Raw genomic sequence first — 10797 nt, 5'->3', positions numbered from 1 at the left:
ATGCCAATAATGAGAACACAGCCAGCAACTCTTCCGACAAAGATAACAAAAGTGAGGATGATAAGAATGACAGTTATGGAAGTTATGGTAATCCATCAGGATCATCAACTGAGAGCCACCATACTTATAACACTGAATGTCCGCCTAATCACAAAAGTTGTTAATGAGCTTTCTATGACGAAGATGGTGGGAATTAATACGTAAAATATGGTAAAAAATAAATGTAGTGTGGAAAAATTTCACACTAGGTTTGTATCACGTCTTTGATGTGTTTAGTTTATAAGTAAAGCATGTCATATGTGATTTGTAACTTCTATCAATAGTTTGTCATGGTTGTATGGCCTCCTGGCCCAATACCTATGCGTTAATCACTATACTGAAATAAAACCATGGCTAGTATGGTTTGGTGTGATATAGTATGTAAGGATGATGACTAAAAGTAATGTTTAGATCATTCTATCTGGAAGGTTAAATAACTTGAAAGGCCATGTATACAGATTTCATTATCAATAGCTCGAAGTGCTCAGAGATATTCAAGGTGCATTAAAGCTTTGTTTTCTGATTGTAGTAACACCCATCTCCCAAGAAAAACTATAGTGATTGGGATGAAATAGAAAATCTCTTAGACTTTTGAGCAGCAAAATTTTCCCTACTAATCAAGTTTTGAATTATTTTAGTCTTAGCTAAGATGGAAGCCTACAGAAAAGGAATGCTTGAATATTATGAAAGATCGTCTGATAACACTACCTTGGAATGTGTAGAATACCCTATGAATTGAAAAGGAATAAGACTAGGTACAGGCAATAATTTACTTCTGTCAAAGTTTATGTGCAACCTTGACTCTTTTTTAACTTGTTTGGATGTTCCTAATTAAAAAAAAAAAAAAAAAAAAAAAAAAAAAAAAAAAAAAATTAAGTGGAAGGCATTACACTCATCATGTAGAGCCTCATCATTTCAGTTTCAATAAAACCTCAAATTCTGTTGTTTTACTCATGGGATTCCAAGAGCTTCATGGTAGTCATTTCACTCATAATGTAGAGGCCATTACTTTCCTACCACAATCATATGTACGTAAGGTCTAACAAGTATAATTTTATGTTTTAATAAAACATAATTCCAAAGTGCTGCAGCACCAGCATCAGTCCCCCTACTCAAAAGCAATCTAGGGAACTAATAGCCTAATCCAAAATATGATTACACAATTTAACTACCAAAAAAAAAATTTACTTTATTCAATTTTCTTCCTAGCAAAAACTTGCTATATATCCATGCATACATTGCAATCATAAACATGTTAGCGTATGTATAAATTAAAACCAGGCAATCTAAGTATTAATATTTAAATATTAAAAAACTCCACTTCAATTAATTGCCTTTATGTCCCAAAATGTATTGAGTTGGCCCTAGTCTGACTCAAGCTTTCAATGAATAACATATGCTGTTTCTACTTCCTCTTCACACCGACACTCTCAACTTTTCTTAAAGAGACCTTACCAATAATCCTTGCATGAACATCTTCCATTTTTTAAATGATGATAGTGCACTCAGTCCCTCACAATTATCTCTCTTTTGTAAACTTTTGAAATGAGCTTTGTGACTGAATAGCATTCCTGACAAACCTTCAAATCATTCACAATATGGATGGTTGTTCCCAGTGTTGTGTTAAGTAGTCCAAAAGCAATTGCAAGCTTCTCAACATGGTGTTGAAGTACAGTTTCCTTCTCCTATTCAATGTCAATCAAAACTTGGGAAGTTTTTATAACCTTCCATATGAAGCCTCTCAAAGTTCCTTTCCAACATCAAGTAGGTTTGCTTATTTTGTGGATGTGAACCATCTCCCATTTCCAGCCTTGGAATAGATATTTGACAATGATGCATAATGTCCATCACTTTCTTGTTCCAATTCAAGCAGTAGCTTCCCCACTCCTTCACCCAATTCAAAATTTCCATGTATTTTACAGGGATGCAAGAGTGCTCGTAAACAGCTGCATTGGGTTCTATAGGCATTGAATTTATAAGCTCCTCTGCCTCTGCCAAGAGCCCACAAACATAATGCTCTATCTGAGTCTCAATACCAAAACTTCTAGACCTTCATCAATCATTCCTGAAGTAGCACAAGCATTTAAAACACCCACAAAAGTTATTCCATTAGGCTTCAACTTTTCCCTTTGCATCTTAGAGGATAACTCAATTGCATCCTTAGCTCGGCCATGCATATCTAGAGCTCCTATCATGGCATTCCAAGTAAAGACTTCTTTCTCCTTCATCTTCTCAAAAACCTTCCATGCCATGTCAAGATTCCCACATTTGGCATACATATCCACCAAACCAGGTCCTAGAACTGCATCCAAGTGCATGGAATTCCATGCAACATAAGCATGAATCCACCTTCATTGATAAAGTGCCCCCACATGGGCACAGGCAGTTAGCACACTTGACAAGTCAAATTTTCTTGTCCTAATTTTCTCTCTTCACATTTCATTAAAAATTTCCAAGGCCTCCTTTTATATAACCGTCTATAATAGCAGTCCAAGATATGTCATCCCTTTTGTCTGTTTCATGGAACAATTTCCCAGCCACTTCAATCATATTACATTTAGCAAAAGATCATTGCATTCCAAGAGCCAACATTCTTATCTGGCATATGCTCAAATAATTCTTTAGCAGCTTCCAACTCTCCAAATTTCAAGTAAACATTAACCATCTCATTCCAACAAACAACACCCAATTCTCCACCCTCATCAGGCATTCATCTAGCCTCCCTAATACGTCCAAAAGACGCATACATTTGAATTCCAACACTATTTATTTGTCCATCTCCACTAATCCATGTTTCACCACATGTGCATTACTGCGTTATCCACTTGGTGACTACTCTATTTTGTTTTTCTCTCTTCTCTCTCCCTTTCTCTCTCTTTCCTGTTTTAGTTTTATATTTTAATTTATTCTGCATTTTGGGTTGGTGAGCTGCTCAAGGGGCCTAATGGTCGGGGTAATATAAGCCAAGATTAATTTTGAATTAAAGGTGAAATATATATGGACCAAATAGCCCAAACATCCCAAATCTTAAGTTAAGTTCGTTTTTAATTTTTGTAACTTTTAGGTGAAGGAGCAAATTGTTTAATGACATTAAAATTCTGTCATCCTTCAATCACTATTTGGCCATGAATAGCACAGGCATACATATACCACTTGTTGAACCGTATAATGGCCACCTAATCAGACTTCAATATTAATAACACCATGTAATCCTCACACCATTATTGAAATATCTCCATGGCTGCTTTATACATTTTCCTGGTTACTGCTTTGGTCACCCACTTTTGAGCACACGTGCACAAATCTTCCCAATAAGGGCAAGAAATTGTGTTTGCTCCACTAATATTTTCAACTCTTAGTGCCAGCATTCAAAATCTTACCTTCCTACTAATAATGATTAAGCAAGGACATTTCTTCTATAAAGTCTTGTTCTTAAGTTCAACATTCATCATCTGCATCTAATAGAAGAAAGAAGATAAGGTGCTCCAAGGTCTTCCACATTGTTTTGTTCATTTGAGTTGTAATTGCATTGTTAAAATATATTTTAATCTTTGTTTGGTAATTCACTTATTGATTTTAAGTGCAGGTTAATTATGAAGACAATACTTGTAGTTCTATTTGCCTTTGGATTACTCTTGATTTGCATTCAAGGTAATGCCAAAATGTTTCTCTTAGAAGAGGTGACCAATGGTGCAACTGACGTAAAGCCAACCAATCAACTTGAGAAGTCAAGCACAAAGGGCAATCCACTATCAGGTTCAGTGCAAGCAGTTGATTCCAATAATAAGAACAAGGATAGCAACATTTCCAACAAAGATAACAACAGTGAAGATGATAAGAATGAGAGCTATGGAAGTTATAGTAATCCTTCAGGATCATCAACTGAGAGACACTATAATTATATAACTGCATTCCAGCCTTATCAAGAAAATTGTTGAGCTTTCCATGAAGAAGTTGGTGTGAATTAATATGTCAACTATCATAAAAAAATGAACATAGTGTGGAAAAAATTTCACAGTAGGTTTGATCACATCTTTGATGTGTTTAGTGTATAAGTAAAGAATTTCATATGTGATTTGCAACCTTCTATCAATGGTTTGTCATGGTTGTATGGCCCCCCGGCTCAGTAACTTTGTGTTAATCACAATATAGAAACAAAACCATGGCTTGTATGGTTTGGTGTGATATAGTATGTAGGGATGATAAATAAAAAGAAATATTTAGATCATTCTGTCTGAAAGGTAACCTAACTAGAAAGGCCATATATATGGATTTTGTTATCAGTAGCTGGAAGTGCTCGGAGAGACTCAAGGTGCATTAAAATTGTTTTTCTGATTAAAGTAACATCCTTCTCTATGACAAATGAAAGTGATTGGAATGCAATAGAAAATCTCTGAGACTTTAAAGCAGCAAAATTCCCCCTTCCAATCAAGTTTTGAATAATTAGAGTCTTAGTTAAGATGGAACCTTACAGAAAAGGAATGCTTGATCTTCTGATACCACTACCATGGAATGTGTAGAATACTCTCTGAAATGAAAAGGAATAATACAAGAATAATTTACAGTTTTCAAAGTTTATATGCCAACTTGACTCTTATTTAAACTTGTTTAGATATTCCTAACCAAAAAAATCCAGAAGGGTAATTATTTCAGTTTCAATATAACTTTCCAATTTCTGTCCATACTCATGGGATTCCAAGAGTCACATGATGATCATTTCACTCATAATGAAGGCCTTACTTGCCTTCAACAATTATACATAAGCTCTGACAAGTAAAATTGTCCAAGATGTGTTAGTATATTGCATGGGATGGAGAGATTGAGAGTCATCATTCCAAAGTTCTGCAGCCCCATTATCAGCTGTCCTATTCAAAAGGAATCTAGGGAATTACTAACCAAATCCAAAATCTGATTATACATGCCCCCAAAAAAATTGTTCTTTATTCAATTATCTTTCTGGAAATAACTTGCAACACAATACATACTGTGTAATTGCTTCCCACTGTTCCATATATTCATGCACAAATCAACATGTTCATGTGTGTATAAACTAATACCAGGCAGGCCCAAGTAGTTTGTCAGTACAAAAACCTTGTCTAAATCAAGGTTTCTCTTGTTGAACTGCACAGGCAAGCATTGATATATATGTCTACTTCAGGAATATAGTCTTCATGTTTTTGAAAGTTAGTTTTGTCTATAAATATCAGATTTAGATCCCATGCAATACCTAGGATATTGCATGGGATGCTAACAGGTTAAAAAGTTAAAAACTTTTCTAATAGGATATTGCATGGGATGCAATTGCATCTCAATGGCAGAGATTGAGAGTTAAAGAATTGCCTTTTAATCTCAGCCTTTGAATCAGAAAAGCTAACAGGTTAAAAAGTTAAAAACTTTTCTAATCCAAGGACTGAGATTAAAATTTTATTTTATTTTTTATTTATTTATTTTTTTTAATTGTCAATCTCAGCCATTGAGGGCTACTGCACGGGATCTTAATCCAACATTATCAACATGCCACCCAGTTTGGCAGGAACTTAGAACTATAGTGTCATTTCTTAGTTGAATTCTTCTCTATCAACATGCCCTCAAGTTTGGCAGGAATTTAGATTTCAACAAAATCTTCTTTTTCAATCTTAAAAGTAGACCATCTCCATTTGAAACTGTTGGTATTGTTCTGTTTGTTGGAGGTTTGGATCAAATTTTCCATTACTAACCTGTGTTGTCTCTGTTTCCTCACCACATTAACACCCTCAACTTTCTTAAGGAGGCCTTACCAATAATCCTTGCATGAACATCTTCCATTTTTGAAATGAAGAGAGTGCACAAATTCCCTCACAATAATCTCTCAGTTGTAAACTTTGAAATGAACTTCATGACTGTATGGCAGTCCTCACACACCCTCAAATTATTCACAATATGGATGGTTGTTCCCGGTGTTGTGTTAAGTAGTCTGAAACCAATTGCAAGCTTCTCACTATGGGATTGAAGTGCAGTTCCTTATCCTCTTCAATGTCAATCAAAATTGGGAGTTGTTTTGTGAATAACCTTCCATATGTTGTCTCTCAAAGATCCTTTTAGCATCAAGCAGATTGCTTATTTTGTGTATGTGATATGTGAACCATCACCTGTGCCATCCAACTCTATCATGCTACTCCCAGGAGTAGTCTTTATCCCTCTCTCCTTCAACAATATTTTAATTTTCACAACATCATCCCATCTCCCAGCCTTTGTTCATAGAATCCAAAACTGCTAGACCTTCATTAATCATTCCTGAAATAGAAGAAGCATTTAAAACACCCGCAAAAGTTATTACATCAGGCTTCAAATTTTCCCTTTGCAACTTGGAGAATAACTCAATTGCATCCTCAGCTTGGACATGCATAGCAAGCCCACCTATCATGGCATTCCAAGCAACGACTTCTTTCAGTTTCATCTTCTCAAAAACCTTCCATGCCATATCAAGACGCCCACATTTGGCGTACATATCCACCAAAGCAGTCCCTAGAACTGCATGCAAGTGCATGGAATCCCTTTCAACATAAGCATGAATCTACCTTCCTTTATCAAGTGCCCCCACATGGGCACAGGCAGTTAGCACACTTGATATCTTGGCCTAATTTTTTCTCATCGCTTTTTATTAAAGACTTCGAAGGCCTCCATGAAATACCCTCCTTTTATATAACCATTTATAATACAGTCCAAGATATTTCATCCTCCCTTTTTTCCTTTTCATCGAACAATTTCCTATCCACTTCAATCATATCAAGTTTAGCTAAACCATTGATCATTGCATTCCAAGAGCCAATATTCTTATTTGGCATATGCTCAAATAATTCTTTAGCAGCTTTCACATCTCCACATTTCAAGTATTCCAACAAATAACATCTGAGTCTCCACCCTGATAAAGCATTCATCTCACCTCCCTAACACATCCAAAAGATGCGTACATTTGAATTCCAGCACTTTTTTTGTATCCATCTTCACTAAGGCCATGGTTCAACACATTTGAATGAAATTTCAAGCATTCTTGAATGGCACAAGCAATGGTGAAAGCCTTGAACAGAGTGGGACTTATTAGGCCTAGAATTTGCCAATATTATTCTATGATAAAATGAAATAGCCTCAATTAGTTCATTGTTCTCTAGACATCCATTGATCACAATATTCCATACAAAAACATTGGGATTCAGGACATAATCAAAGACCTTCAAAGCAAAGCCAAAGTTGTTGAAATGAGGATTTGCATGGCATTTTATTTAGGTGTCAGCTATTTGATGGTCTTTAATGTGGCCACTCCTTAGTATAATGCAATGAGCTTGCTTTATATGGTGCAATGAAGTGCAGCACTTTGTGTTTAACAAGTCTAGGAATGTTTTCTGGGAGAGTTTGGAGGCGGGTGTGCTTTTGTGGTTGTCATTGTTGTGTTCATCTTTCCTTTGCTATCGAGTATTGACTAAGACAAGATATAGATGTCAGGCCACATCCATTTGTATTGTTGGCAAGCATGTGGTCCTCATATGATTGGCTGCTTCCATAACCATGTGGCATGTGTTAAAGGATTTTTCAATCCATCCTTCTACATAATTCCAAATTCTATAACTTAAGAAAAATGAACTGAGCCAAACTGTTTAAGAAAATATTGTTTAATCACCTTGCACATTAAAATTGAAGAAACAATGAACTGAGCCAACATCCCTCGATACTTTGTGACAACTTGGCTACATAGAAATGATGCATAACAGACATCAAAGACTTTCCTTGAAGTCAGAGTCCGTCAGAAGTCAAACATGCAAGAAGTTTAGAAAGTAGAAAAGAACTACTTGAAATCATTTGAGTCAACATACAGAATCACGTGACATTTGGCAACTTAAAAGGAAATCGTCATGAGGATCAAAATTCATTGCCTTAAGGTCATGACCTATACGCTGCTTGTTGGTCAAATTCTTTCATTCTGGCCTTTAATTAGTCGCTTTTACTATTTATATTTTTTATTTTTATTATAAATTTCAATTTAAAATTCAAAATAAGGTCCCTTCTGTTTTGGGACATTTCCTAGAGCCTGTAGAATTTGAATTTGTAATTTTCTCAATTTTGGAATTTTAGGTGATAACTATTCCTCTTAGGTGAAGAAGCAAGTTGTCTATAATTTGACAAAAGCCAGATAAATTCTAGGATGATTAATTAGATTCATGACATTATAATTCTATCCTTCAGTCACTATTGGACCATGAATAGCACAGGCACACACATAGTGATGATAAACTGTATGCTACATATACCACTTACTTGTGGAACCCTATAAATTCAACATAATCAGACTACAACAGTAATAACACCATGTAATTCTCACGCCATCACTGAAAATCTCCACTGATTATTTACACATTTTCATAGTAAGTACTTTGGTTGTCAAATTTTGAGCACACGTGCACAGTTCTTCCCAATAAGGGCAAGAAATTGTGCTTGCTCCACTAAAATTTCAACTCTTAGTGCCTGCATTCAAAATTTTACTTTCCTACTGATCATGATTAAGCAAAGACATTTCTTCTATAAATTCTTGTCCTTGAGTTCAATATTCATCATCTGCATCTAATAGAAACCAAGAAAGAAGATAAGGTGCTCCAAGATGTTCAACATTGTTTGTTTCATTTGATTTGTAATTGCATTGTTAAATTATATGTTAATCTTGGTTCGGTTGCTTAAACTGCTCATAAAATTCACTAATTGGTTTTTAAGTGCAGGTTAATCATGAAGACAGTATTTGTGGTTCTGGGTGCTTGTGGATTACTCTTGCTTTGTATCCAAGGTGATGCCAAAAGGTTTCTCTTAGAAGAGGTGACCAATGGTGCAACTGATGTAAAGCCAAATAATCAACCTGAGAAGTCAAGCACAAAGGGAAATCCAAAATTAGGTTCAGTGCCAACAGTTGATGCCAATAATAAGAACAAGGAAAGCAACACTTCCGACGAAGATAACGACAGTGAGGATGATAAGAATGAGAGTTATAAAAGTTATGGAAATCCTTCAGGATCATCGACTGAGAGACACCATCTTTATATAACAGAATGCCAGCCTACAAAACCAGATTGTGAGAAGGTGTGAATTAATATGTATACTATGGTATAAAACAGAGATAGTGTGGCAAAATATGTCACAATAGGTTTATATCACATCTTTGATGTTTTCTTCTGTGCTGTTTAGCATATAAGTAAAGCATCCCATATGTGATTTGTAACTTCTATCATTAGTTTATCATGGTTGTATAGCCTCCTGTCCCTGTACCTATGTGTAAATCACTGTAATGAAATAAAATCATCACTTGTATGGTTTGGTGTGATATAGTATGTAGGGATGACGAATAAAGGTAATATTTTGATCATTCTGTTTGGAGGGTAACATAACTTGAAAGGCCATATATACAGATTTTATCATCAGTAGCTGGAAGTGCTCAGAGAGACTCAAGGTGCATTAAAACTATCTTTTCTGATTAAAGATACGTCAATCTCTATTACAAATGAAAGTGGGTGGAAATAAATAGAAAATCTCTGACTATTAAGTGGCAAAATTTCCTCAGCTAATCAAGTTTTGAATTCTTTTAGTCTTAGTTAAGATGGAAGCCTACAGAAAAGGAATGCTTGAATATGATAGATCTTCTGATAGCACTACCATGGAATGTGTAGAGTACTCTCTGAAATGAAAATGAATAAGACCAGGTAAAAGGAATAATTTACTACTAAGTTTATATGCAACCTTGACTCTTTTTTAAACTTGTTTAGATATTCCTAATGAAAAAAGTCCAGAAGGCTAATAATTTCTGTTTCAATATAACTTCCCAACTTCTGTTCTTGAACTCATGGGATTCCAAGAGTTGATTCCATGCCTAAACAAGTAAAACTGTCCAGGTTGCCTCAATAAAACATAACGCCAATGTAAATAAGTAATAGCCAAATCCAAAATCTGACTATACAAGCCGCACACACAACAACAACCCCCCCCCCCCCCCCCCAAAAAAAAAAAAAAAAAAACCCTACTGTATTCAATTTTCTTCCTGGCACTAACTTGCTACACAATTCACACTCTGTAATGACCTCCTTCTTCTCCATATATTCATGCTTAGATTGCATATATAAGCTTATTCGTGTGTTTATAAATTAATAGCAGGCAGGATCAAGTAGTTTGTCAGAATTAGAATTTTTTTCTAAGAGAAGGGTTCTCTTGTTGACCTGTCCAGGTCATCAATGATGCATATGTCTATTCCGGGAGTCTAGTTTTCATGTTTTAGAAGTCGGTGTCTTCTCAATCATTATTAACATGCCACCAAGTATGGCAGGAACATAAAACTATAATGTCATTTTTTAGTTGGGTTCTTCTCTATCAACATGTGATCAAGTTGGGCAGGAATTTAGATTTCAACAAAATCTTCTCTTTTTTTTCAATCTTAAAGTATACCATCTCCATTTGAAATCATTGGTTCTGTTCTGTTCGTTGGGGGTTTGGATCAAATTTTCCATTGCTAACCTCTGCTGTTTCTGCTTCCTCACCACATTGACACCCCCCAACTTTCTTAAGGAGACCTTACCAATAATCCTTGGCATGAACATCTTCCATTTTTGAAATGATGATAGTGCACACAGTCCCTCACAATTCTCTCTCAGTTGTAAACTTTAGAAACAAGCTTTATGACTGAATGGCATTCCTCACACATCCTCAATTAATCACAACATGGATGGCTGTTTCCGGTGTTGTGTTAAGTAG

At 35.4% G+C, this 10797-nt stretch overlaps 2 pseudogenes; both read right to left on the bottom strand.

Annotated features, from left to right (window-relative positions):
• Nucleotides 1-1490: 1490 nt before the first annotated feature.
• LOC126719107 (pentatricopeptide repeat-containing protein At1g08070, chloroplastic-like) lies at nucleotides 1491-3261 on the bottom strand (annotated as a pseudogene).
• Nucleotides 3262-5812: 2551 nt separating this feature from the next.
• Nucleotides 5813-7943, bottom strand: LOC126719106 (pentatricopeptide repeat-containing protein At4g18840-like; annotated as a pseudogene).
• Between the last annotated feature and the right edge of the window lie 2854 nt (nucleotides 7944-10797).

This window comes from Quercus robur, chromosome 3, assembly GCF_932294415.1.
Source record: "Quercus robur chromosome 3, dhQueRobu3.1, whole genome shotgun sequence".
In the NCBI taxonomy this organism is placed as follows: domain Eukaryota; kingdom Viridiplantae; phylum Streptophyta; class Magnoliopsida; order Fagales; family Fagaceae; genus Quercus; species Quercus robur.
This window is presented reverse-complemented; position numbering and strand designations above follow the sequence as displayed.